This window comes from Polypterus senegalus, chromosome 9 (assembly GCF_016835505.1).
Source record: "Polypterus senegalus isolate Bchr_013 chromosome 9, ASM1683550v1, whole genome shotgun sequence".
Taxonomy (NCBI): Eukaryota; Metazoa; Chordata; class Cladistia; order Polypteriformes; family Polypteridae; genus Polypterus; species Polypterus senegalus.
This window is the reverse complement of record NC_053162.1, coordinates 72,768,321-72,781,393: the sequence shown is the minus strand read 5'-3', so window position 1 is coordinate 72,781,393 and position 13,073 is coordinate 72,768,321. Positions and strand designations below refer to the sequence as shown.

The 13,073-nt window shown below is 36.7% G+C and overlaps 1 long non-coding RNA gene across 1 annotated transcript in view; it reads right to left on the bottom strand.

Moving 5' to 3' along the window:
* LOC120535429 overlaps window positions 1–12,460 on the bottom strand; it is a 120,211-nt gene extending 107,751 nt beyond the window's left edge. Inside the window, exons 1-2 of the long non-coding RNA XR_005634899.1 lie at window positions 12,352–12,460; window positions 10,629–11,048 (exon numbers count right to left, since the gene is read on the bottom strand). This is a non-coding gene — a long non-coding RNA (uncharacterized LOC120535429). The remainder of the gene's footprint in view (window positions 1–10,628; window positions 11,049–12,351) is intronic.
* Between the last annotated feature and the right edge of the window lie 613 nt (window positions 12,461–13,073).

Here is a 13,073-nt window from a genome sequence, read left to right as displayed (position 1 = left end):
AAGCATTCATGTTTACCCCTGCCTTTTAGGAATGTGTCTCTTTGAATTTTACGACAGAGTTTGGAGTGCCTTAAACAAGTTTGGCTAATGTTTCTCTGAAGTCTCTCAAGACCATAGGAAAGCAAGACTGCCTAACTGCCAAGCTTTACCCTAACATATGGTTTTGGGGGGGAAGTGTGAAGGTGTTCTATTCCCCCATTGGTCTGAAGTATGGCTGTTTGGAACTGGCTTGCATCAGAAGCCTTTAAGTACCATGATGTCCTATGGGCTCTAGGGGTTGGACAGAGAATCTATAAATTTGCTTGCTTAACCTCACGTTCTCTCTCTTACTAAACTGCTGAATGACCATCACATGAACCATGAACTGAAAAGAACAACACAATGAAGAGAACTGCTCGGCAGCCATATTGAGACAGGCATGTGGTCTGTTCTAAAGAAAGCTGACCACCAATGATGCTTAACTAGAGACATTTTAAGTAACTAACACGTCTGTGTGCCGTCTGAAGGTACACATCACCATTTATCAGGTTGTATGGTTGCCAGTATTCAAATGTAATTTGCATATTGTTATTATTTATGAATATTTTCAATAATACATTGTTTCAATTGTAACTTAACTCCTGTTTGTCTTTTACTACACCTAATTGCATGAGGTTATAGATGTGGAAGGGAAGGTATGGAGAAGTTATATACTATAATACCTTATAAACAGTGGTAAGTCTGGGAGATCTGAGGCATTCTGACAAAGGCTACATATTAATAATACAAAAGGGGAAAGTAGAGTAAAATATTACTCTACCAAGACACAACACATTGTTATCTTTTTTGCACAGTAAAGGTTTAAGAGGCATTTGTGAATGTAACTCCACATTCTACTGCTTGAAAAAGGTTTGCTGAAGTAAAGCCTTGCCCAATTGGTTATATCAGCTATTGATAAGTGACAGTTCTTGATGCAGTGCCCTCTGAGGAATCGGAGATCACGGGTGTTCACCTTAGGCTTACACCTTTGCTCTTTACACACTGAAATTCCTCCAGATTCCTTGAATCCTTTAATGATATTATACTGTAGAGTGAGAACTATGCAAATCCTTTCCAGTCTTTCTTTGAGGAACATTGTTTTTAAACATTTAAATAATTCTCTCACATTTTTGTTGACAAACTACAGATTCTCTGCCCATCTTTGCTCCTCAAAGGCTCAGCCTTTTGAGGATGTTGCTTTTGAACCAAATCATGATTACAATCACCAGCTGACATCACCTGTTTGAAATCACATCATTATTTAATTATTTTACCTCATTACTGGCTTTAATTTACCCTGACCCAACTTTTTTTGGAAAGTGTTGCAGGCCTGAAATGCAGGAATGGATGTGTATTAACAAATGAAATGAAGTTGACCAGACAAACGATGAAATATCTTGGCTTCATACTATCGAATAAAAGTCAAAGTAAATTTAAGAATAACTGTGTTTTTTATTATTTGCATTTTCCATACCATCCCAACATTTTCTGATTTGAGGTTGTAAAATGTACTTCGTTTTCTTTTATTTTATTTAAAACTAGACCATAATTTGAATGGGTTAATAACTGATTTTGAAATTTTTGAGTCTTACTGTATATAGCTAATAACTGACATTGCATTTATTGACCAGTAGATGTCACTGAAAAACTGTCAATTATGAGAATTTTATGGAAAGCGTGGTCAATCACTATGGTGTAGAACAATATACTATGCTTTGGATTTTGTGACAAGTCAGGAAATGACACCTTTTATTGGCTAGTAAAAAAGATCACAATTTTTAGTTAGCCAATAAATGGTGTAATTTTACTTGTCAATAAATTCATAATGGCTAACATGGTACAACACCCTAGTACTATATACTTTGGATTAAAATTATCATAGAGATGTGAGCACCAAGGACAAAAGTGCAGTTTCAACAAGAACAGGCCACTTAGCCCAACACATTTGAGCTGATCATTTCTTGTTCACCTAGTTTAACCAAAATACTGTCAACCCGTGATTTAAATGTCCCCCATGTGCTGGTTTCAGATATACTGCTTGGTAATGTACATGTGTATTCATATTTATCTGTGTGAAAAAATTCTTTGAACATTGAAATAAAATTTAATCTTACCCTTTCTTAAGGTCACATCACACCTCATTAAGGACTCTAAGATGCTGGTCATGAAACATTGGTGACCCCTGATTACAGACCAGTTGGACAACCCAGCAGTTTGCCTAAGAAGAGCATACAGGAGTAGATGATGCTCTGGTCTACTAGCTGAACAGAGTCTATTCCTACCTGGGCAAATCTGGCATTATAGTTAGGGCCCGGTTGTATGATTTCTCCTTTGACACTATTAATCCTTTCAGGTAGGAAACAATGTCATGATGTTGCAGGTACTTTGTACATGTCACAACAATGATCAAGATCATAGACTACCTGACTCACAGAACATAGTACATGAGTACAAGAATGTATGTCAGATATGTGAACCAGCAAAACACGGGCCTTCCCAGAGGACCATCCAATGTTGCTTTCTCTTCACTCTTTACACTACCAGTGCTGGGTATAACTCAAAGTTATGCCGTCTTTTGAAGTTCTTGGATGACCCTCATTGTTGGCTGCACCGACAATGGGGATAAGGTGGAGAAGAAGTATGGAAAAGTGTTTGTGATTTGTGGCACAAGAAGAACCAATTGAAAATGAACACTACCAAAACAAAGGAATTGTTGGTGGACATCCAGACTGTCAGGAAGTCCCAAGATCAGTCAACATAATGGAGGTGAAGGTGGTTATAAATACCTATGGATCCATCTGAATAACAGATAGATAGTTAGATAGATAGATAGATGAAAGCTGCTGGGGGTGATCTACCAAAACATAGCAATCAGATTATTGTTATACACTGTGGGCCTTATGGGTGAATGACATGACTTTTTATTGATGAGGGGATGTGAATAACATATGAACCTATACCAATTTTCAATATGGGATTGTAAAGGACTAGAACCCATCCTGGCAACAGAAGGTAGAAACTAACACGGTGTGCGGTTCCATTCCATCAAAAAGCATACTGACTCAGAATGGGCCAGTTTATAGACATGTGAGAAATCCAGAGGAAAATGAAAAAATCTGCACAGACATTGAAGAATGAAAAAGATTCAACACAGTGCAGGATCCAATTAAAGAAAGGAACTGAGAAAGGTTTATATGTAAGATTTGCATTGGGTATGACAAGGATGGACAACATTATGAACAAGTACATTAGAGGGTCACCTCAGGTAGGACAATTTGGAGACAAAACCAGAGAGACGAGATTGCATTGGTGTGGACACGTGCAGATTAGAGATTCTGGGTATATTAGGAGAAGAATGCTAGAGATAGAGCTGCTAGGCAAGAGGAAAAGAGGAAGGCCTAAGAGAACATTTATGGATGTGGTGAAAGAGGACATACAGATGGTGGGTGCAAAAGAGAAAGATGCAGAGGACAGGAAGATACAGAAACAGATGATCCTCTGTGGCGACCCCTAACGGGAGAAGCCAAAAGAAGAAGAAGATAAGAGAATTATTGACTATAACTTAATAGTGGGCTAAATATGAATAATTACTAGTATTGCAGAAAGAACCTATTAGTTTAAACAAAATAGGCATAAATGTAAGGCTTTAAACAAGAAATGATCTTTTGAAATTATATTTTTTTCAGGAACATAAAGCACTTTTTGATCTAATGTTATCTCATTGTCATTTCAGCTTTTTTAACATATGTTGGTGTTTCCAATAAATGTGTCATGGTGCACATTTTCAAGTTGTCTTGACTTACATTTTTCCCTGTTACAGAAAAGTAAGGGCTGGTGAGCTGCAAATGAAAAGTACTGGAACTCTAGCTAGCTTGGCAACTGGCAACAATACATAAGTTGTTTCTGATAGGTTATGATAACTGTTCTAAGATTTTTAAGGCGAGGAAGGCAGAGATATCAAGGTATGTGTTGTACATTGATCAGCAAATGCAAGTATAGTAAGAATTACACTATACTCTGTACATATGACAATAATGACCATACAAAGGTATTCTTATAAAGGACCCTTAATGCAATGAATGTTTCAATATTTCTTCTTTCCGCTCTTCTCTTGAACACTTGGTTTTCCTTGGTAGATGACTCATGCGGGATATCCTTTACGCAAATCAAATTTTCCACATCCCTTCTCATACTATATCTTTTAACTTAGTTAGATGTCCATTGTCCTTCCATTCATGCATGTTTTTTTTTATTCTTGTAAACCTTTATTTTTTTTCTTGCACAGATTGTTCTTATTATTTTACTTCATTTAATGCATGCTTTCATGTTTCCCACCACTCAGGTTGCTTTGTTTTGAGTTTACTTATTGTGTTTTTACCTGTCACTTTATTGTATTTTTGGGGAGGTAAAAAGTGCTGGACTTAACTTTTGTAGCTTGGATAATCTTGCTTTCATTAGCGCTCCCCTACTATAGGGTTTATCTAAGCTGTGGCATATGTTATACTAGTCAATGGTGTATCACATTTGCAATACAGACAATTTCATGTATTGTCTGGCAAATCACTGCTAACTCCATTCACATAGAAGCATTGCCTTTTTATCTCTCTGTTGTCAGAGCACAGCATAAAGTACGCCCAAAACTACAAACAGCTTTAAATGTTGTCAAATATTAATTATTTAAATTAAAAAATGGAGCCTACATCGTACAGAAATAACAATCTCCACTCTCAAACATCACCTGTTGTTGCTGCTATTTGTCTATCTAAAAGAAATCCAGGAGAATAAAACTCAAACATCCAATGAGAGAGGTGATTTGTGAAGTCCAAGTGCACCTCTCTATTAGCCAGATGCTATTTTTTAGTCTATTTACTGTATTTTTTTCATACTGTATGTCACAAACACAAGACAACTGTTTGCTTCACATGCCCTTGACACAGTTATACAATATCTCAAAAACTTTAACAAAAAGTAACTGCTCATTAGAGTCATGACTGCACAGTATGTTACTCAGCAGTCTTAAAGTAAAGCTTTTGATGTTACAACAACACAAAAATTGGTTTGGAAAAAAGCAAAGCAAACAATGAGGCCCACCTGTGCATCTGAATCAGCTACATTTAGAGTGATAAAGCCTGAACAATTAATTTGTAAGCCATAGTACTGAATCACAACGTGAGCCCACAGAAATAAACTGTTGCGATACTAATCAAGATAGAATATTTTCCTAAGATAAGTTACTTTTATAGATTGACATTTTAAAGGAAAATTGTAAATCGTTACAAAGAAATACAGACATTTTCAATAAAGAAAATTTAAACCTTACACATACTTTCTATTTTGAAAAATAAACAACAATCTTGCATGTACAGTATTACTGCCTTTCCCCCATACCATTAATTTTTGGAATTTAAGTAGCATACTTCATTGCAGAGGAAACTTTGGGTTATTTTTTATGGGACTCAATGATCCAACTAACAAAGAACTATAACAAAGTTTGACAATACATTTTTTTAATCAGTCACTTACTACAACTTTGGGCTGTACACTTTGCTAGTGTTAGGGAGTGAATATGATTGTAAAAGGACCCAGGCATTGTTTTAAGTTTCTGTGATAACACTGCTGAAATTACAGAAACACAAAATTTTGTTTCTTTAGGCATACTTTTTTCAAAGAATTGTACTTACTCTATTAGTTAATTATCAGAAAATTATTACATGGAGTGTTCTCTAATACTGAATTACAAGATAATGGAATCAGTAATATATATTGGTGTGCAATTGTAAGTGTGACAATATTACATATTTCTGTAGTGTTTTCCATTAAATCCTTCTATATAAAAGCGCTCGGGATTGTCCTTCCATCCCGTGCGTGCTCACTGGTGAGTTTCACACACGCCCGTCCATTTTGCAATGCGATGGGATTTGTAGTTTCGTTTTCCAGGTAAAGATGATTTTCTACTCCAGACTGTGTGAGTAGCACAGAGTTTCACACACGCCCGTCCATTTTGCAATGCGATGGGATTTGTAGTTTTGTTTTTCCAGGTAAAAGAGGATTTTCTACTCCAGACTGTGCGATATCTTCTTCTTCTTTCTTACTATATAAAAGCGCTCGGGATTGTCCTTCCGTCCCATGAGTGGAAAGCGTAGTGGTATTCCGCTTATCAAAGACTTACTACTTGCAGCTTGCAGTACGAAGCGACATGATGTGAGCAGAGTTCTGGTGCTCCCATCATTCCCTTGCTTTTGTGCGCGATGCGCTGGAAAAATAGACAAAATTATGTCTCTGGAAATAATTAATGTTGATGTAGTAACAAATGCCTCACCGCGTAGTAAATATCAGGGGGGTTCAAAAGGGTGATCTCAATATAGAAAAAAAGTTTAAATTTCATCACAAAAATAACAGAAACTACGAGTATTAAAGTAATACCGCTCAAATGCAATATAACCAAATCAATGAGTTAGTATAAAATATCAAATTGATCTACATATTGAATTGCCTTAAGAAGTGGTCAACTTAAAAGTTGGTCGCCTTAAAAGGCGGGTCAGCCTAGTATCTTATAATCCTGTGAACTATGATGCTCAGCTACTTACGTTTTCTCAAACTGCACAGTGTACAGACAGACTTGCTTGCAATTTTTTTTAACTAGATCACAATTTGTTTTGGTGGGAGGAACAATGTTGCTATGATAACTGCTTTTGAAATGTTATTCTGTCTAAGAATACCTTTCTTGTCTGCCATAACTGAATTTAGTCATTTTTGATTTAATTTGTTCTCATATTTATACCTGATTTCATTCTAAATATTTTCTGTTTTTTTTCTGGTAAGTTTATTCATTCACAGGTATAATAATATTATTAATAATAATATAGTGGTTTTCTCATTACTGAAAGTGCTTTTCATAGTGAATGGGAAGCCACTTCAACCACATACAATGTATAGCAATCACCTGGATATTGCAATGGCAGCCAATTTTGTGCCAGTACACTCACTTCTTCTTCTTTCGGCTGCTCCCGTTAGGGGTTGCACTTTAACTATTATGTGGTGAAGTGGTGAGACAGAGATAGACAATTAGAGACAAGGTGCCCAAAATGACTAGGCCATGGAGGGCAATTTAGTCAAGACATCAGGATACACTCTGCTCTTTATGAAGGATGCCTAGGGATCATTTATAATCACAGGGACTCGGGACCTTGGTGTTACATCTCATCCAAAAGAAGGCACCATTTTTATAGCACATTGTCCCCGTCACTGCACTGGAGCATTGGGATCCACATTCAAACCACAGGATAAGTGCCCCCTGCTGGTCTCACTAACACTTCTTCCAGCAGCAACCCAAACTTTTCCTAGATGGTCTCCCATTCAAGTACTGGACAGCCACAAACATGCTTTGCTTCAGCTGGATGACCTCTTCTAAAGTTCATGTGGTAAGTGCATTTCCTCATGCCCTGGTATCATACAGTTATACTTTTATTGACTGACTATAACCGTACTGCAGTCTATGTAACATACTTTTGTTAACTATATCGTGTTTTGAATTAAGAGGACATCACTAAAGATAACTGTAGGCTTGTCATCAAATACTGTGCTTTAGCACTAGAGCTAAAGATTGTGTTTTCTTAGCAGACATATGAAAGTGTCTCAATTCAACACATAAACAGCTACACAAGGCATGGCACGGAAACTATCATATTTATTTTGCAGGGTGTGGCAAGTTAAAAAAAAACAATCAATCCTGCTAGTTAATGAATCCTGCACCTGGTTATTGTTGTTGTAGTAGAGTTTGCATGTCCTCAATACATCTGTCTGAATGTTTCCTCTCATATCCTCAAAGATGTAAACAGTAGGTTAACTCCAAATCTAAATCAGATACAAAGGGTAGGTGAGTGGGATCTGTGATGGCCTTGCACAGAGGACTACTGGGACATGCTTTGGGCCCACACCACTCTGAATATTAGTCAGGTTTTATCATTTTTTTCTAGCATGTTCTGCCATCCATTTGTGACCCCATTTAATCCACTTTAAAGTTTCACTTGCAAGAGGATCAGACAGAATCAATTTTAAACAGTGTGCCAGTCTACTGCAGGGACATAAACACAGCCTGACAATTCTGGCATTTTAATCATTCCCTGTTTTTAACTCTCTCTCTCTTCTGCAGCAGCAGTTAGACCACGGAGTATACTGTTCTGGTATACATATTCACGAGGCAGTGTCAGGTGTTGACAGGCCAATAGAACTACAGGTTACAGGTTACAGGTCACATACTCCTGAGTGGAGCACCAGACTAAGGAGCAGGATGGGCCCCCTAATGGTACAGGACGCTCATTACAATATCCAGGATTTCATCAATTATGAAAGTGCAGTTGCCATTATAACACATTACCTTTTTTCTCTCCTGAATTCAAACAGCATTGCATCACAAAAAGTAATGTTTGCAGTTAAACCAGAAGCAAAACAAAAACTGAAGAAAATAAATAGGGTCACAATAGCCTATTGTACAATTTTGTTTGTCCAAACCATTTCTCCCCTGAAATGTCTTTGCTTTTATTTTTTTCACTTGTACCCTGAAAAAGGAATTGGGTTTAGTTTTTTTAGGGTGTTGAGATTGTAGAATGTAAAAATAATCTTTAGATAAAGCACTACACGGTAGTTATACAGATAGACTAGTAAAAGATCGAGAGCATAAACATTCATTCATATCATATTCTTTAAATATAGGGTGGTCCAGATCTAATTATGCAATTTTCATTACACTATAACTTATTAAATTTATTACATAGAAAATCACCCGAAAAATCCTAGACCATCAACAAGTGTGCAAACTGACGACATGAAGAATCATCTTCGCGCCGAAATGAAATCATCCCCACATAAATCAAAGTCATCCAGACAATCTGGATCTGCATAATAAGATCTGGACCATCCTGTACAGTGTATCTGGCAGCACCAGGTGTGAAAATAAAAAAAGTTAAAAAGGAGCATCATGTTAGGAAAACAGTTAACTAGGTAGGCAAATGGGAAAAAGGGAAATTAATTATAAATAAAGGCACAGGCAGTCAAGGGATGACCATATTACAGGTGTTAAATAACTGCAATAGTTAATTTAAACCAATATTTATATTTTAAATAATGTAGTTTAAATAATTTATACCTAATAAAAATGGAGCTGACAAATTTACTAATACAAATTTTCATAATAAGGCCAATATAATGCAAGTTCTGTTTGATGCTGGAACTTTTGCAGTGTAGCTTGGATGAGTCAGTCCTTCTTGAAATGAGGTAGTACTAAGTGGGTCACGTAGGTACAAGTAAAGAATGCACTCTCTTCCTAGGCATCAACCCCAGAATTGGAAATGTCAAGCCAGTTTCAGGACTTTGCAGAACTGTACAGTGACTCTGAAAACTCCGAGGTGCTCACTAGGCAATGCATGCAGGCTAGAGTATTTGCTTGCACTTTACAAACCGTGTTAAATAAAAGTCTTATAGCTAAAGTATTTTTTACAAACAACAACTGGGACCAGTGTTAAATTTTTAAGTTACACAATACCCAGATTTGTTTGCCTATCTGCCACAGAAAGTCAGGTGTAATGTGTGGGCCTGAGCATTTTGAATTGTTTTGAATAATGTGCAAGCATGAAATAAAGTGGAACAATGTAAATAAGGAACACTGCTTTGATGGCCTTTTCAAAGGTGTGATACCTCATTTGCTGTAGTTTGCAGTTTGATGGGCACATATCATAAGTAGCTTTTTCCAGAACTAAATTTTATGGTAAAAAAATATTACACTGGGTAATATTCAAGCATTTGTGGGCTAGATGTTGGTTATTATACATATTATTCGATAAAATATTATAAATAATATGCACTATTGAAACAATGCAAATTAAGTAAAAAAGGCAAAAGCTTCTTCCAAAAAATGAAAACAAAAAGTTATTTTACAATAATAATTGTATTATTTCACAATAGTATTGGGTTACTATAATTGTGTTTTAAACCTTTAGAGTAAAATACACTTTCAGGGTTTGAAAAATGGATAGGTAGATGACATTGTCAGCTTTAGCAGATAACAAGAATAAATAACACGAGGTTGTATTTTGTAAAAGCATTAAAATTTACATTTAGTATATCGCCAGTTTTTGTGTTCAAATTTACTGTTATATATGTCTAAACAAGGAATAAAAAGATCATTAACTGATAAATGATTACAATGTCACTGACGGTGGCTGGTGCCTCTCACTTTGAGACTCCTAGGTACCCTAATTTTTTATTACATTTGCATTTTTTCCACATATTTATGTGGGTTTTAACAGATTTCAGACCATCAACTCCATACCTTACAAAAACAAACATGTAGGGAATTATAAGCAAATTCCATGGAACCAGTTTGCATAATTGCATTAAATATTATTAAAATGTGATATTTTTTTACATCATTGGAAATGCATAAACATAAATGCATAAACAGGATTACCTGTACCACAATGTTTTTTCACAGGGCTGGACATGGACGAAACGGGCACTAGCACTGGCTTCCTTGGTATCACTTATTACTGACATCGAACAACTAAATTATGGGAAAACCCTCTCACCCCAGCAAAGGAAGGAATTGGGATTACCTTGGTTGGTTGGTTGGTTGATCCCAAACAGGGTCTAACTGTGCTGTGAAGGATGCCCAGGGACCTTTTATGACCATGTCATCGTCATCAATCCAAGGTTGACTGTCCATGACTTATCTTATTATCTCCCGGAGGCATAAATGATAGATGTAGACTTGGAGATATGGTGCATGCTGGAACTCAGTGTAATAGAGGCCAGCCACAGCCCATGGTCCAGTCCAATCCTGTTGCTCCCAAAACCCAATGGTAGGTGGAGGTTTTGCAACAACAATCCCTACTTTCCGGGACTTCAGTTTAACCCAGAAGTGTTTCCAGCATGCTATGCCCAAGCACTGGTATTGCCCCAGCTCATAGATAAAAGAAGCCACTCGACCTTATCCAGGAGAGTCAGAGTTGGGAGAGAAGCTAGACAACACTTTTCTAGGAGAAGTCAAAAGAAAAAGAAGAGAGTTTGTTTTGCTGTGCTTTAAAAGAAGAACCCTGTTAAAGGAATATTAAAGAATATAATAAAGAACACAAATTTGAACCCAGAACTATGTCTGTGAGGCTGTGCTTGGGGTTTGGTGGGTGCTGTTATGCATCCTACTGGTCACAAATACTAAGAGCTAAATATATACCCCACAAACATCACACAATTTTATCAAGTATACTTGAAGTGACATATGATGGACAGTGACAATGAATACACATATCACATATCAAACTGCATTTAAGGGTCAGCCTATGATTGTTTTAACTTTTCTGAAAAATCCAAAGATTTCAGGTAACAGTTATAGAGATGAAAAGCAGCTTATACTATCATTGGTTTATGTGAATTCTCAAATTCTCTGGCATGCAGTTCCTGCTTGAACATGTCAGTGGAAGAAAACATGATGTGATGAAGAATATGTGTAAAAGTTGTTTAACTGGGCAGAATCAAACATGTCAAATATAGGGAAATATGGGCTAAGCTAAATGTTTAACTCTGCCCAGGCTTACCTACATCCCATTCTGCAGGCTGTATTTGGGGTATTTGAGTATTTGCCCCTGGCCAATGTAATGAGTATCCTGTGCCATTAGAGGACCGATACTTCCCTTTAGCTCAGTGTCCCTTGGAGTGAGTGAAGGCATCTCATCCAGCAAATAAACTGACATTGGGCCAGTATAAGAACAATGTAGGCAAATATATTGGCCCTACCCTGGCCACTCCTTACTGGTCTTTCCTTAAAACATTTTTAGTGTTTAGTTGTTTTTTTAAACACTTAAATCATGTGTAATTACAATTATTCAAAATATTATTTAAAAAGAAAATTAACTTACAATCACAATACTAATTTGGCTTTAAACAACTTATTGCAAAACACAAAATGCCTTTTCATTTATTGCTACTATTTTTGTTGATGTTACAACCTTGAACACAAAAACTAACAATAACGTATAAAAAAATGGTACAACTTTGGCCTGCATAAAAATGACACTTAAAAGTTGTTTAAATTGTCATTTATACTTCTACACTCAAAATATAAAACCCACCAAAAAAATATCTCACTGTATTACTTACTCTGAGATAAAATGTTAGGTAGTATTTACATTAGCCAGCTTTCCAAACCATCACATAGCCAAGGAAGGACCTACGTAACCCATTCGGAGCCACTAGGAGGAACTTTGATATGGGGTCACCTGTGACAGGCCTTAAATTGAGCCAGTGTCATAATTAATTGGTTTTCCCCAAGCCCACACTTACCATGATCTGCCGACAGGGGGTCACTATGTGCATGATTTCTGTGGAGTAACCTGTACTTCAAGGCATGCCACTGAATCGTGGAGCAGGACCCGTCACATGCGTGCCCGACGCTGGCCTTGAAAACAACAACAGTACACTTCATATTCTAACTCCCTTTACACTTCTTCACAGCTAATGTGTGGAGAGCAAGGACTACATATTGGTGGCGGTTAACATATCACCCAATGTCTATATAATGCGCTTTGAGACCTTCTTAACTTGACCTTCTTGACTTGAGTAAAAGTTTCATATTGTCATGGCGTCAATGAATTAAATAAATAAATAACAATACATTTTGAGGCATATTTCAATATGTATACTCACATGTCATGTTCTTATTCATTTATTGTCATATTTCATAATACTTCAATTATTTGTGCATTTATTTACTTTGTCCGAAATATTCCCCCATATCGCTGTACGGTGGTTATGGCGCTGTGATGCAGCAGTTGTAACGACTGCCCTCACCGTTTCACCCACAATAGATCTAGTGTTTGTATATAAACATTTTATACAACTGACCTATCTGCCACAACGCTGATGTTTAAAACATCCCATTAAGGCGCTGTCCGCAAAAATGACATGCATGCCCAGTGTGGCGGTACATATGTTAACATCAACGTTACTGATAAAAAGCACAACAAAATTTCGAAAGTCGAACCTAAATCGAAGGGTACTGGTAC